General features: G+C 40.1%; 1 pseudogene; it reads right to left on the bottom strand.

The window, feature by feature from the left end:
• Nucleotides 1–5376: 5376 nt before the first annotated feature.
• Nucleotides 5377–10188, bottom strand: LOC114275446 (glycosyltransferase BC10-like; annotated as a pseudogene).
• Between the last annotated feature and the right edge of the window lie 3505 nt (nucleotides 10189–13693).

A 13693-nucleotide genomic window follows, 5' to 3' on the forward strand; every position in this document is an offset into this window, starting at 1 on the left:
TTTTTTTTTTTTACAATATCACACTATTATAAAATGTCTAACCTCATTAGCACATAACATGTCAAGTTGCTCTCATAATGTCTGCAAGTGGTCTTCTGTAAAACCTTCATCTCTCCGCAAACTCCAATGACATACACAAGGTTGTTCATCAGAATAGGACAAATTTGGATGAGGCCTTCCTAAACAAAAATGCTCATAAATCCATGCTTCCAATAGCTTCAAGTAACCAGCAATCTGCTTAACACCAACCCTACTAGCAAGTCCTAATTGTCTATACAGGAATGCCACAGCTGCAACACCCCATGCATATGAGCTAACAGCATCAATGTCAGTCAACATGTGCAGGTAAGCAACAGGTACTCGAGTCCCACTCTTGTTAGCGAAAAAGGTACAACCTAATAAGTATAGCAAGTAAGCTCTCGTTGCGTATTCTATGAAATTTGCATCATCTGTATCGTTAACTTCATGAAATCTAAATTGCAACCACTCTAGCTTCACAAATTGCCCACGAGATTGAACTAATTCTTCAAATACATCATGCACTGGCACTCTCAAAGTTGCATTCACCAGTTCAGCAGCCTCGTATCTTGTTAACTTAGGACATGACAAAGCCATGCCTGTGACTGGAATGCCAAGTATGGTCCGCATATCATCCAATGTGACAGTCATCTCACCATCTGGCATGTAAAATGTATTTGTCTCTGGATGCCACATTTCAACGAAGGCAAATATTGCCACTCTATTGCCATGCCGATATGTGTGATCAATAAGGACACTAAGACCAGACTGCTCAACCAAATGTCTCCACCTAACATTTTGGACTGTTGGTGACATCCATGGCCACTCGGCGAGCTTTCGAGAACGATTCAAACATTTAAGAGGTCCCTGTTCCTACATTTTACATAAAACATGTAAATAATTTGAAACATATAGTACATATGATTAGTTTATTGTTGAGAAATTTTCAAGATACATTTTTCTTCCAAACAGCGACAGCAACATGGTTACGGAAGCTAATTAGCAATGAAGGATCCTCTGGAGCACCTGGAACTGGTTCTGTGTTGTCATCATCCACACCAACATCGTCCTCCATGAGGTCAGCCTCTACACCAATATCATTATCGACATCGTCATCCTCCATACCAATATCGTCATCAACATAATCATTATTCACATCAACATGGTCATCCTCCTCCACAGGGACATTCACTTCCAGTGGTTCAGGTTCTGTTTGCCTAGCGCGTCTTCTGTTGGATGCCGTTGGTCTCTTACATGAGACACCAATAACCATTTCTGTGTAAAAAAAAATTAAACCCAATATCAGCAAAAACTAGAATATATTAAATGACTAATGTAAACAATATCAGCAAAGAAACCATAATTTCATAGATAACATTCAATTTAAAGAAAAAAATTTGAATGTGCAAATGTATAGAAAAGGGAAAAAATTTAAATTATAATGTAAGTATGCATTTGATAATTTTAATGTGCCTACATTGTTCTATTTCAAGTTTCTAGTTTTTCTTGTTTATTTTTAATTTTTATATGTTAACATTGTATTGTATCTTAAAGCTCACAATCTAATCTTCTTGGGATACCTTGCCTTTGGATGTTACAGCTCATAAGAAAATTGACATCCTTGTGTAATAATATTCAAATAATTTGAAAAGAGCATTCAAACTGAGAAACAAGCAAGTGTTAGGATTCAAAATAGTATCTCAAGTTCCTTAAATTGTGGGGCATTGTGACTTTGGAATCCATGGTTTCCTAGTTGGAAGAGAGAAAAAATGAGCCATTATGACTTCTTGTTAACTAAATTTCTGGAAATGTTTTTAGTCCCCTGGTAGGATATTAGTTGCCAAAATGCCCATAAATGAGCTTATGGGCAAATAATAGTAAGGAACTTGGGCAATGTGGGCAAATAACAATATAGCAGTACCATACTTCTATTAAGCAAATTGTAAGAATTCAATTTGCAGAGTTTTAGAGGGGGAAATACTTCAACGACACTTCTTGAACATTCTGAACATCATATGTGATGAATCTCTTCATAATAACATGTTATGCATTCTTCAAAATACAATTTGTGCACAGAAAATATGTTTTGAAACATTTATAAGATGAATACATCATGTATATTTCAATTTTTATAATTGTTTCACATTCTTTAGAATGCAATTGTTACGTGAATGTTATATTGATATTTAATGTATCAAATATATGGCTTTTTAATTTTAATTCGTATCATGTTGCTTTTTTTTATTTTGAATAAACTATTCAATTTTTTTTTAAATGTCTCAGGCATATCAAGTCCTGCATATTTTTTAAAAATCATTATGTCTGCATGTCCTTGTCTATGCTACTTAGGTCACTAGCATGGCTGCCACTACTTGAACTAGGTTGAGAAAATAATAATAAAACCATGTGCATTCTTAAAATTAAAACATACTAAAATAAAAATGAGTAGATTACAACAAAAGAAATAATCACTGGATAGATGTGAGGCTAGTTATGCTAATTGTTTTGATTGTAGTTATTTTGTGATGAATTTTTCTTGTTACTTATAGAATTTTTTCATCACAGGCGTCCCAGGTGTTGTTTGAGCACTACTAAAGAAAAACTATCATACTGCTACATCCAATATCTCAATTCATGTATGGGTGTTATGCTTATTGCTTACACAATACAGTGGCACCACATGCATAATTTTGGTCCTGCTCGTTGCATACTTGACTTTGGCTTTCAAGTTGCCATAAGCAAATAATGTTTGAGGTAGTTCAGTTCCAACTATCTCTTTTCATTTCATTTTTATTGGCATGCAACTGGAGATACATTTATCATTAAGTTCATCATATTCTAATTCTATAATGTGTCCAGACACTATACATGTGCTTTCTTTCAATGCAATAATGTCATTGTGCACATGAGAATTTTTAAATTCGACCACATTTATTAGACGTTCTACTTAATTTTGGTTAAAAAATGACACGCCAGGTCTCTTCTTGGTCACTGGTTCATATTTTTTACTGAGAGACAATTTTTTTTTTAGCTTTTTTAGCTAAGGGGTTTCAATCTAGTTCCATGTATTTCTGTCTTGCAAACATTTAACATTATGTTTTTCTGAACCCCAACTGTACTATGTCTGATTGGGTGATACATGCACCATCCCACTAGACACACATAATAGGTTAGGCCAAGCAGAAGCCAGTGTGGGTTGCTTTCACGAGTCGCTAGTGTGACGTAAAGCAAGGTTTGAGCAAGGAGAGGAAGCACACTAGCCACTTCATGGAACGTATGCTTTGAACGAGGAACCCCAATCATATTATGTATGACAGTTTTGTTCAACTATTGACAATACATGTTTTTATATGTTGCTTACTGAAATGAAAACATCAATAACTAGATAAATAGTATGTCGTGATGGTGCCTTCGCATATACTAGCTAATCAACAATGATTCTTTTGTTTTTACAAAGGTCCTTGCAACTCCATAGAGTAAAAAAATATACATGAGCTATCATGAAATCACCAGCTTTTATTAGGTTGTGGTATATTCCTCACGGAAAACCTCGTGCCTTTCATTTTGGTCTCTTAGAATGGAGAATTAAACAAAAAAAAACAATTTTGAAGAAGTTAATGCACCATTATTCTCATACAAGATTCTGATCCAATGTGAATGACTACGCTTGAGGTGATTTCCATGTTGGTTGATGAGACAATGTCCCCTCCGCTCCGACACTTCTAATGTTTGAGTCATGTGTGTTATGCTCCTGGAGTAGCTTCTTATGGTTGCCCAAGTAGAGATGCTATCTCTAGGGGCTGACATTTTTCTGGCAAATATGGACTCTCTTTAAAGGAAATTTATGTAAAATAAAAAATAAAAAAGGTTCTAATTAATATATGGCTATTTGATTCCCCATTATATTGTGACTACAAAATACAAAAACTACAGCCCTTGAACCAACTGATTCAATTAAAGGCTCCATTACAGTGAGTTTGTGAGCTTATGAAAACCAAAACAAAACCTCACTATTCTATTACATAAATCCTACACATAACTCTGACTCTATTTGACATGAAGTTTTGTGAGTATATGTAGCCTATGAAAAGAAAAACAAAATGCCACTCGGCACAATTCTAGCAAATTTGAATAACATTTTGAAATTTTTCACGAAACTATCATTAGGCTAAAACAAAATCCCGTAAGGTATGGTACGGCCATAGAGCGTGGTACCCTTCTACTGCAAAATGTGTGTATGGACTAATTATGTTTCCTTTCGCTAGATTTTCTCAGCAACCAAACAATTAACAAGCAAAAGAGAATTGTTACTCTTGAAACTACAGTTGTACTTGTAACTTGACAGCATATGCAACTTAAAAACTATGCAAAACAAAATCAAATTGACCTAATCCCAAGCAATAATGAACTAGAATACCTCAGAATCAGTGTGTTTTGTTTCACTTTTTTTTTAAAAAATTGAGTTTTTTTTTTTGTTTTTAATAAATATTTTTAAAAACTCTGCTGGAATTTTCAAAACTAACCCAGAAATTCAATTTTTTTCCACAACTATTGATAACCTTCTATGGCAGCTCTTTACCCACAGAACCCTAACCCTTTCCATTTAACTATCACTCTCAAAAGAAAGAAAAAGAAAGAAAGAGACAGTGGACAAAACAGAGGACCAAAAATCTGATAAAACATAGAACCAAAATCTGAACTTCAACATTCAAAACTAGCACCAAAAATCACAAACCTAATTAAATTCCAAGATCAAAACCACCAAAGCTATGTTGGAAATGTACTATTCTTTGTCTATTCGCAAAAAATGATGACATAGATGATATAGATATATAGATAAATACACATATCTATGTCTATCAATATAGAGAGAGAAAGAAGAGTTTTCCCACTTACCTTTGGCAAATGAGAAGAGTGAGTTCAATCATCCACGTCGTCCGAACGCCTCCACACCGGTGTTGTCTACTCTTTTTCCCTATGTCGTTATCTCTGCGTCGTTCTCTTTTCTCTCCAAAAGTATGGATGTAAAGAGATGGGTTTTGAAGAGTTTTTTATCATAGGGTTTGTTTTAGTACTATATTAGGTGTAATGAGAATTCAATTTTTTTTTAAGCGGTGTAATGAGATGGAGGGTGTAAGGAAGTAAAAGAGTGGTGTAAGTAGAATCACCCAAATTTGTATAGGAAAATGTTCCCTCATGGACACAATGTCAATTGTCCGTTCTGCCCCTGTTTCCTATATCTTATGTTGTCCTCCACAGTTTGTGAATCTCTTGGCCTTCCAAAACCTTTTTGGCTAATTAGTAAATAAATACAGGCATTACATCTTGCTCTCTTGAGATTCTATTTTAGTTGGAGTTTCATGCGCTAGAGGAATTAAATCCAAGTAGCGTCGGGGCCATCTGTAACAAAGATTGTAGGGTGTTTGGATGAAATTTCCTCACAAAAAGAAAACAAATGGAGCTCATATCGCCACCATTATAACTACAATTAAACCCATGTCTAACCCGATTCAAGAAGCCTTCTGTCACATCCTTTCTTACAAACCTTGTAGGGTGTGAGCCACCTCCAGACCAATCAGCCCAAGTAATGGTTCTATTCGAGGTGAGTTCAGGGCAGACCTTGGTGACTAGAGTTGGCAAGTAGTGCTCGTCTATGTGACAAGGTGGTTTGCAATGATCTTTGAATACTGGGTAGTATGTTACATCAGATATTACTTGGATTGCAAGCTTTCGATGAACTTCAAACCATTGTGAACCTTTACGCCAATCGAAGAGTGAAATGGCTGGCCACATTCTCTTATTGTATCTGTCTCGACCCATGCATCATGGATTATCAAAGGAGCTCAAAAAGTTGTGGTTGGAGTTGAGGAGGTAGGTGTAGGGGGTGGTGAAGTTGAACGAGGGAATGCAGGTTTCTGAGAGCAATATAAATCTCTCATTGGAAAAATCAAGAAGGGTATTGGCTAGTAAACTTCGCTCTGCATCGATCATGGTTGCCCTTCCCCATTGCACTGGCTGCAAACACAAGTCCAAAACACACAAAATATAAATGAGTTTTTGCTACTTATAAGGAATTAAAACACAAAAAAATGTGCACAAAATAGAGAATGTTGTGGAGCCTTCAATTTTATGGTTTTCATAGCCTTTTTTTGAATAATGCTAGGTATTATGAAAGAAATATAATGAAATGTTTCATGAAAATTTTCCTTCCTTTGATTAGTGTGCAGTGTTTTATAGTGTGTGTAATTCAAAGATAGAGAATCTTCATGAAACTTTTCATGATATTTCTTTCATGATGTCTAACATTACTTTTTTTATTCTATATATAATTATGTCGATTACATACGTGTAACTTTTAAAATATATATCAAATTAGTTAGATTGATTCAAACAAATATGAACTGGGAGTTTGGGATAGTAGTTGAGGGTATTTAGTAACGGACTCAGAAGTTTTCCAACGAGAGCCTAAGATAAAATTATTTAAATTTTAGACAGGCAAAATTGAAACTATATAGATTTTGGGGCTACAATGCCAATTTCCGTTTTACCGTTAATTCTATGGGAAATTATAATCTTTAAAATCTATTATAAATTCATCAAAAAATTTATGATTTTAATTATTTATATTTATAATATTTATTACTTATCTATAATTATTTCTTCTAGGCACCACTGATCTGTTATTTACCCTTAATTCTAACCTTGTCATTCTTTTTTAATTTTTTATTTTTCTCGTAACTGCATATCTTGAACCAAAACATCACGCATAGTCGCCTCAGCCACCAGGCCAACTCCTTGATCTTACCTTACTGGGTATTCTTTGCTTGTAAAAGATTGAAGACTCCGGTGCCTCCTCAGTGAACTCAGGCGAAGTATGGAGGTATATAGAGAAGAACCCATCATGATCTTTAAAAAAACATCTCCCAAAGTGGTGCCAATGGCAATGTCTCCCTCGTCAAGAACATGAATGCCACTTTTGGAGTACGGTTGTAAGGAAACTCTGCAATGCTTGGCACCATTGAAGCCCACTACAACCTTTCTTCATTGGTCATGGAATGCCACTATAAGATTCCTGAAAGCTTTTCTGTATATTCAATTGTGTATATTTACAAAGAGTGCATCAGTTATATAGCCCTAATCTATGACAAAAAAAAGGAAATAGAAAGAAAAGAAAATTGCCTAAAATTGCCTAATTCCTAATATACCATATATACAATATATATTCTCACACCCCCGCTCAAACTCAAAGTGTTTTAGCAGAAACCACTGAGAGTTTGCTAAGAAGAAACTGAAACCGAGCGGTAGTGTGAGTCTTGGTGAAGAAGTCTGCAAGTTGCAAAGTTGAAGAGACAAAAGGAAGGGAGATAGAGCCAGGCTGCAGATGCTGTATATATATTGTATATATGTTTTATATATGGTATATTAGGAATTAGGCAATCAGAGAGGTAGTCATAGGCAGATGCAAGCTCTTCACCACATAAAGGTCTCCAACTCTACAGTCAGTCTCAATCTGCTGCTTGGACATCTGATCCTACACAGAACAGATAGAAGAAGAAAAGATAACATCAAAGTCAGAGGCATCAAGTTGGCTAATAGATAATAAACTGACAGATAACTGAGGAACATATAAGACAGATAGAATAGAGCCTGCAGACATAGCAAACGGTAGGACAGACCCAACAGATATAGCTGATATACCAAACCCATTAACAGTATTAACAGTAATAGAAAAGGGAATGATAGTACAATTCTAAAGTAAAAAGAGATGAGAAGTCATATAATGAGAGACACCAGAGTCAAAAAGCCAGACAGACGAAGAGATATCTGAAGAAGACCCAAGAAAACCTAAATGAAGAGAGGAAACAACTGAAGCAAACGGAGAGGGTTAGGAGGTAGACAGCATATACTGAAGTTGACTAATCTGAGCCCTCAAGGAAGCCAAGTCAGGATCAGGAATCGGAGCAGATGCAATGGTACTGATGGAGGAACGAAAAGTGCTTAGAGGAGGAGCTCAGGATTGGATTTGAGACTGCTAAGAAGACGTGGTAGGCAGACGTCCCTTCTTGGGATAGGGATACTTTCAATGGCCCTTCTGATGACAAAAAGCACGCTCATCTGAAGCCAGATACATCATAATAATCTGAAAGTTAAGGGGTTCAAGTGTAATAAATCCTAAAATAACCAAACTAGGGGTCGAAGGGTAATACACAAAAATCTGATGGGACAAAACAAAATAAATCCAAAATCACAGTGTAATAGACCCAAATAGTTTTGGTCTAAGCGTAAAATATAATAACCAGTGTTCCTGAAGCTGAAAGAAGAAGTCTGATAGAGAACTAAATCTGAGAGAACCAAACCAAAGAAGAGAGAGAGAGAGAGACTAATGCCAAGAGAACCTAAAGATGGCTCGCGATTTCAGTCCAGAAGCTGAAGTCGTGTCTGAGAACTTTGGTCAATCAGAGAACTTCGATCAGAAAGCTTCGAACTTGGTGAACACCACCATAGAGAGAGAGAGAGAGAGAGAGAGAGAACTTCGCGAATACCACTCATGATTCTGGTACTCTACGACTTACGACTCAGAGGGATAAAACCAAAGGCCTGATTTCTGAAAGACAATTGTGATGAAGAAGAACACCTATGATTACAACTTAGTGAGATTCTGATGAAAAAGATGACACAGTCAATTTCTAGGGTTTCGGCTCAGAGACGACTCTGATACCATGTATAATTCCTGAAAACTTTTCTGTATATTCAATTGTGTATATTTACAAAGAGTGCATCAGTTATATAGCCCTAATCTATGACAGAAAAAGGAAATACAAAGAAAATAGAATTGCCTAAAATTGCCTAAAATTGCCTAATTCCTAATATACCATATATACACAATATATGTACAATATATATTCTCACAGCCACATCTCTGAAGGAGCTATCCACTCTCTCAACCCATCATTCTTTGCTGAAGATGATGAAGAGCAGTTGCATGAAGAAGAATGAGAGAGTGTAGTGGTGATAGGAGAAAAGTAGAGCTCGTCAGAGACTAAGAATTTTCGAACACAATGGTTAATGAACACATTGAGGATGAAGATAAAGATTGACATAGATATGTATAGGATATGGTGGTTGCGATTCGGAAATTATTTTCTCTGATCTCTTTTTTGATGTGGGTTGGGAGTTCTATTATTGACGCAATGAAATTATATTGTTTCATTCTGAAATTTAGTGTTGACCCTTGCTGTTCTTGGTGTCGACCCTTGCTACTAGATTGCATTCTAAAATTTAGTGTCAACCCTTTCTGTCTTGGTGTCGACCGTTGCTGCTGGAACACTTAGGCATTTTGAGCTTCACTCTGATGTTGACCCTTGCTATTTTGGTGTCGACCATTGGACATGTTTTAAGCATAAATAGTGTTTTGCATGCATATGCTAATTTCATGTTTTAAGAGGCCAAAAATCATTGAAAAACAACACTTTTTAGAACCATTGAAGCATAATTTGTATAATATTATTTTGAAAACTTTGAATAACAAAATGAGTTAAAAATATTCAAAATCAATAAGAATTTAAATTTAAATATAAATAACCTTGGGGCTAACAATTAATAATTTATTAGTCATATAAATAAAAAAAATAATATTATCATATTTTTATACCAAAATATATATTTTATCTTATTATTCTTGTGTCTTTATCTATCCACTTCAATTTCAATCATCTTAATCTTATTAAAAAATAATTAATATAATATGTAAACTTATGGAAATTATTATTGTTATTATTATTTTTTCTAAATGTCATGGTAGCCAATGTAAGTTGCCCTTGTTTCTATTTGTAAACATCATGTAGGCTGTACGGGGAGCAAATATTCTGGCAAGCCCGTACTCCTTTCTTCCGAGCTCCGTTTATATCCGATCACCTGCGCGCAAAGAATGGTGAGCTACCCGGCGGTGTGTGGCCGGAAAAACCCTCTGATGATCAAGTTAGCACACACCTTAGGATAGAGAGAGAGAGAGGTGTTTTAGTGTAAGAAATTCCTTACAAATTGTTCATCCGTCTGCGTATGGGGGGCGCAGACATGCTTATACACCCTCTGCGCCCCATATCCACTCCCAGTCATCTCCTAACACGTGGCTCCGCTATCCCATCTGTCAGCATAAACCTTGTCGATCATCACTTAATCCCAACTGCCTGCCTTCTCAGCTGGAGCTCGGCAGCCGAGCTGCTCTATCCACGGCCGTGCTGTGCTTCATACCCAAGCACCTCACTGGCTAAACCCAAGGAGGATCGGGCTAGGCGGCATCTCGGCAGAGCCTAGCCCGGGCACATCCTGTGGTCGGCCTTCCTGCCGACCAAACGGTTTCCTCGGTTGACCACGCCTTTCTGGGCGCCGGTCACTCAGCTTGTCTGGCTTCAGCCATCCCTGATCAAGCAGCTCGGCCCAACCGAGCACTGCCTTGCCGAGCAGCTTCTTTACGGTCTGGGGCGGCACACACTTGGCCTAATTTCTGCCCGGCCCAAGTTCTGGCAGCCCATCTCCGGGTGGATAGTCGATCATCTCGGCCCCATGCACGGTTGGGCTCTCAACCTGCTCGGCCGTTACCTCAGCCCAATTCCAGATCATAAATCACCCTCTCAATTGCCCCTTAATTCCGTCCACGAAAGCGTGACAGGGATTACTCACTTCGACCGAGATAACATTTCTCCGGTCTTCAAGATGCCAAAGGTCGACCGGACTAGTTAACATAACTGTCTGCAAACTTGCCCGGTTATACTCCTCGGCTGACATCTTTTCCTTTGAAAGTAGCTCGGTTGGCTCTTCGACCCTTCAACCCGTCGCTTCAGTCCTGACGTCGCCATAAATGGGGACACGTGGCGGGCTGCCATTGGTCATCGAGCAGCCAAGCCGCCGTTTTTGCCAGAATTTTGAATTTGGGCGGCCTCTCTCTTGTCTATACATACAGGGCCTCCCAAACTTCATCTCTTCCTTCTGCCATTCTGTTGATACGACTTCAGAGCTCTAGCATCCTTGCCTTGGCCTCGTCTGCCATTCTTCGTGTTCGAGGGAATAGATCCTGCCCTTCACTGGTGAGTCCTTCTACCCCTATTTTGTTGCTATTTTCTTTCATATTACACACATTAGGGCACAAAAACGTAGCTCTTAGGGCATAGGCCATAGAAACCGTCCCAAACCTCCTACTGTTCTTGGTGTTCTTCGTCTTCCTGAAGAACACTGAAGAACTGGGGCGAACCGGGCTCCTGGTCTTCTTTTGATCCAAAAAACCAATCTAGCCGAGCAAATAACATGTTTGTCTCAACCCTAGCAAAAACCGAGATAACAAAAGGAAATGGCCGCTCAGTCGGGCTAATATCTAGCCTGCCTGGGCAACCGAGCTCTTTAGTTAGCTTAGGAAACCGAGGTGGTTTGGCACCCTTAACGACCGAGCTAAAGACTAGCTCCTTCCGCGCGACCGCGCTCACACTTACACTTGCCCTCCTTTTCCTGCAGAGTCCAAGGGGACCACTGTCCATTCCTGAGGTTCTCAAGACCGAGCAATTAACAATTGCCATTGTGCCAAACACCTCAGCCAAGCTACCTCAGTCCGGCCACAAATGGGGAAATTCCGCTTCCTAGTGGATACTCCGGCCGCGCTAGCTGCATTCAGAGAGGAGTACGGCATCCCGGCCGACGTCCATCTCGAACTGGCTGAGGAGGAGACAACACCTTGGGGCAGACTAGACCAATGCCCCTTCACCGTGCTCTCAATTGTCGAAGGGGGCCTCCGTTTCCCGCTCAACCCACTTATCACCGAGTTCCTCCGCCGCACCGGGCTGGCACCCACACAAGTGTCCACCAATACTTATAGAATTATCAACGACGTTCATGAATTGAACAATCAGCCAGGTACCAACTTAGGTCTAGCCGAGATATTGAGGCAATACACAATGGGCCACACCGGTGACGGCCTAGCTTATTACTTAAAGATAAGACCGGGCAAGGAAAAAATTGTAACCGGCACCCCAGATAAAGATCTGCACGACGACGATTTTTTCTGGGTATCGGGCAATTACGAAACAGCCGAGGTGCCGGGCTGGTTTATAAACAAGGACTTCGGTTCTTCATGTAAGCCGCTCAAACTTGCTCGGTTAGCCTAACTTTTTACTCTGTAACTAACCGGTTTTCCTGTTTCTTTTGCAGCAATCCAAGCCTTGCAAGCCAACTATCAATTTCCCAACGTTGAAGCAATTCGGACCGTGCTTCGGTATTCCCACCAAGATTGCAACGATTTACTCGGCTACACCCCGACCTACAGGTATTCTGCTCCACGCCGGAGTAGAGTAACTGACTTCCTCCGCGCTCCTTCGCCACCTCCAGACCCTACCCTTCCTGACGTCCCCTTAATCCAGTTAACAGACGAGCAAGAAATGGCCAAAAGAAGTCGAATCAAAAACCTTCTAACCGCAACCTCGGCCGAGATACCGAGTGTCGTCGCCCGCTCCCCGGCTGTCGGTCAATCGAGTGCCGCCGTGGTTGCTTTAGCTTCTCCAGCCGCCGGGCAGTCTGGCCAAGAAATACGCCGGGCTGGCAAAAGACCACGGGCCGATCCCTCTACCGAGCTCATCACCGAACTGGCAACCGAGAAACCTGTCGACAGGGTCAGCTCCATCCCAGCATGGCGGCCGCAGCTGAAGCACTGGGGAAAAGAGATCCCGGCAAATGCTTCGATCAAAGGTGACAAGGAGCACTTGCTTGCCTTCGACCTCTCCAAGGCTTTGCTGCTTCCCAGCGATGTGGTCGGAAGCGACCACGTTCCTGACACCCGGCTGGTCAAATCCGCCGTGAAGTCCATGACCAGGGTAAGAAGTTTAATCCTCTATTTCAATTTTCGCAAGTGTTTGCACGGTTTCTTCTCTGATCAAATTCTAATTTTGCAGGCCATCCAAAAGCAGCACCAGGTCATGGAGCGCATCCACAGACTCCGGCAGAAGGCGAGCGATATCGCCAGCCAAGTCGAGAGCCTCCAAGCCGAGCTCGGCCGGGCAAAGTCTTCACTTGAGATGGCTAACGCCGACAACAACAAACTGCTCGGTCAGCTTGATGCGGCCGAGAAAAAACGTGACGAGCTCCAGACCGAGCTAAGCAAGCTCAAAAAGTCACAGAAGAAAGACTGCCGGGCTGCTAACAACGCCGGCTTCAACGAAGCCGAGCAAAGCTACAAAAAACAAGTCTTTGCCACACAAGATATTTACTTCAAAGCCGGCTGGAAGTCCGCTTGCGAGCATCTCGGCCAGGGCTCCGACACCGACGTATTCGTCAATCCTCCTCCTGTTTCGCTACCGGTCTACCTCGTGCCTTACGCAAACGACGTATTCAGCACTTTGCAAGCGGAGGCCGAGGAAGGGCTTGAAGAGGGAGATGCTGAGACAGAGGAAGAAGAGGATGCCGAGGTGCAGGAGCAGCCCGGCCGTGACGAGCTCGGTGCCCAGGACACAAGTCCAACCATCAACCTCGACGCTGCCGAGGACGAGTTTACCAATCTCTCCCCCTTGGTTTAGTTTTCTTTTCTGTTTTGTATTTTTACTTTCTACGCTTCTGATGTAACCGGGCTCTGTCCCCATCTTTTGTATTGATTTTCTTATCAATGAAAATTTCATATTTTGCCAAGTGTTTGCACGGT

Source organism: Camellia sinensis, chromosome 10, assembly GCF_055761805.1.
Source record: "Camellia sinensis isolate YWXY chromosome 10, ASM5576180v1, whole genome shotgun sequence".
NCBI lineage: Eukaryota > Viridiplantae > Streptophyta > Magnoliopsida > Ericales > Theaceae > Camellia > Camellia sinensis.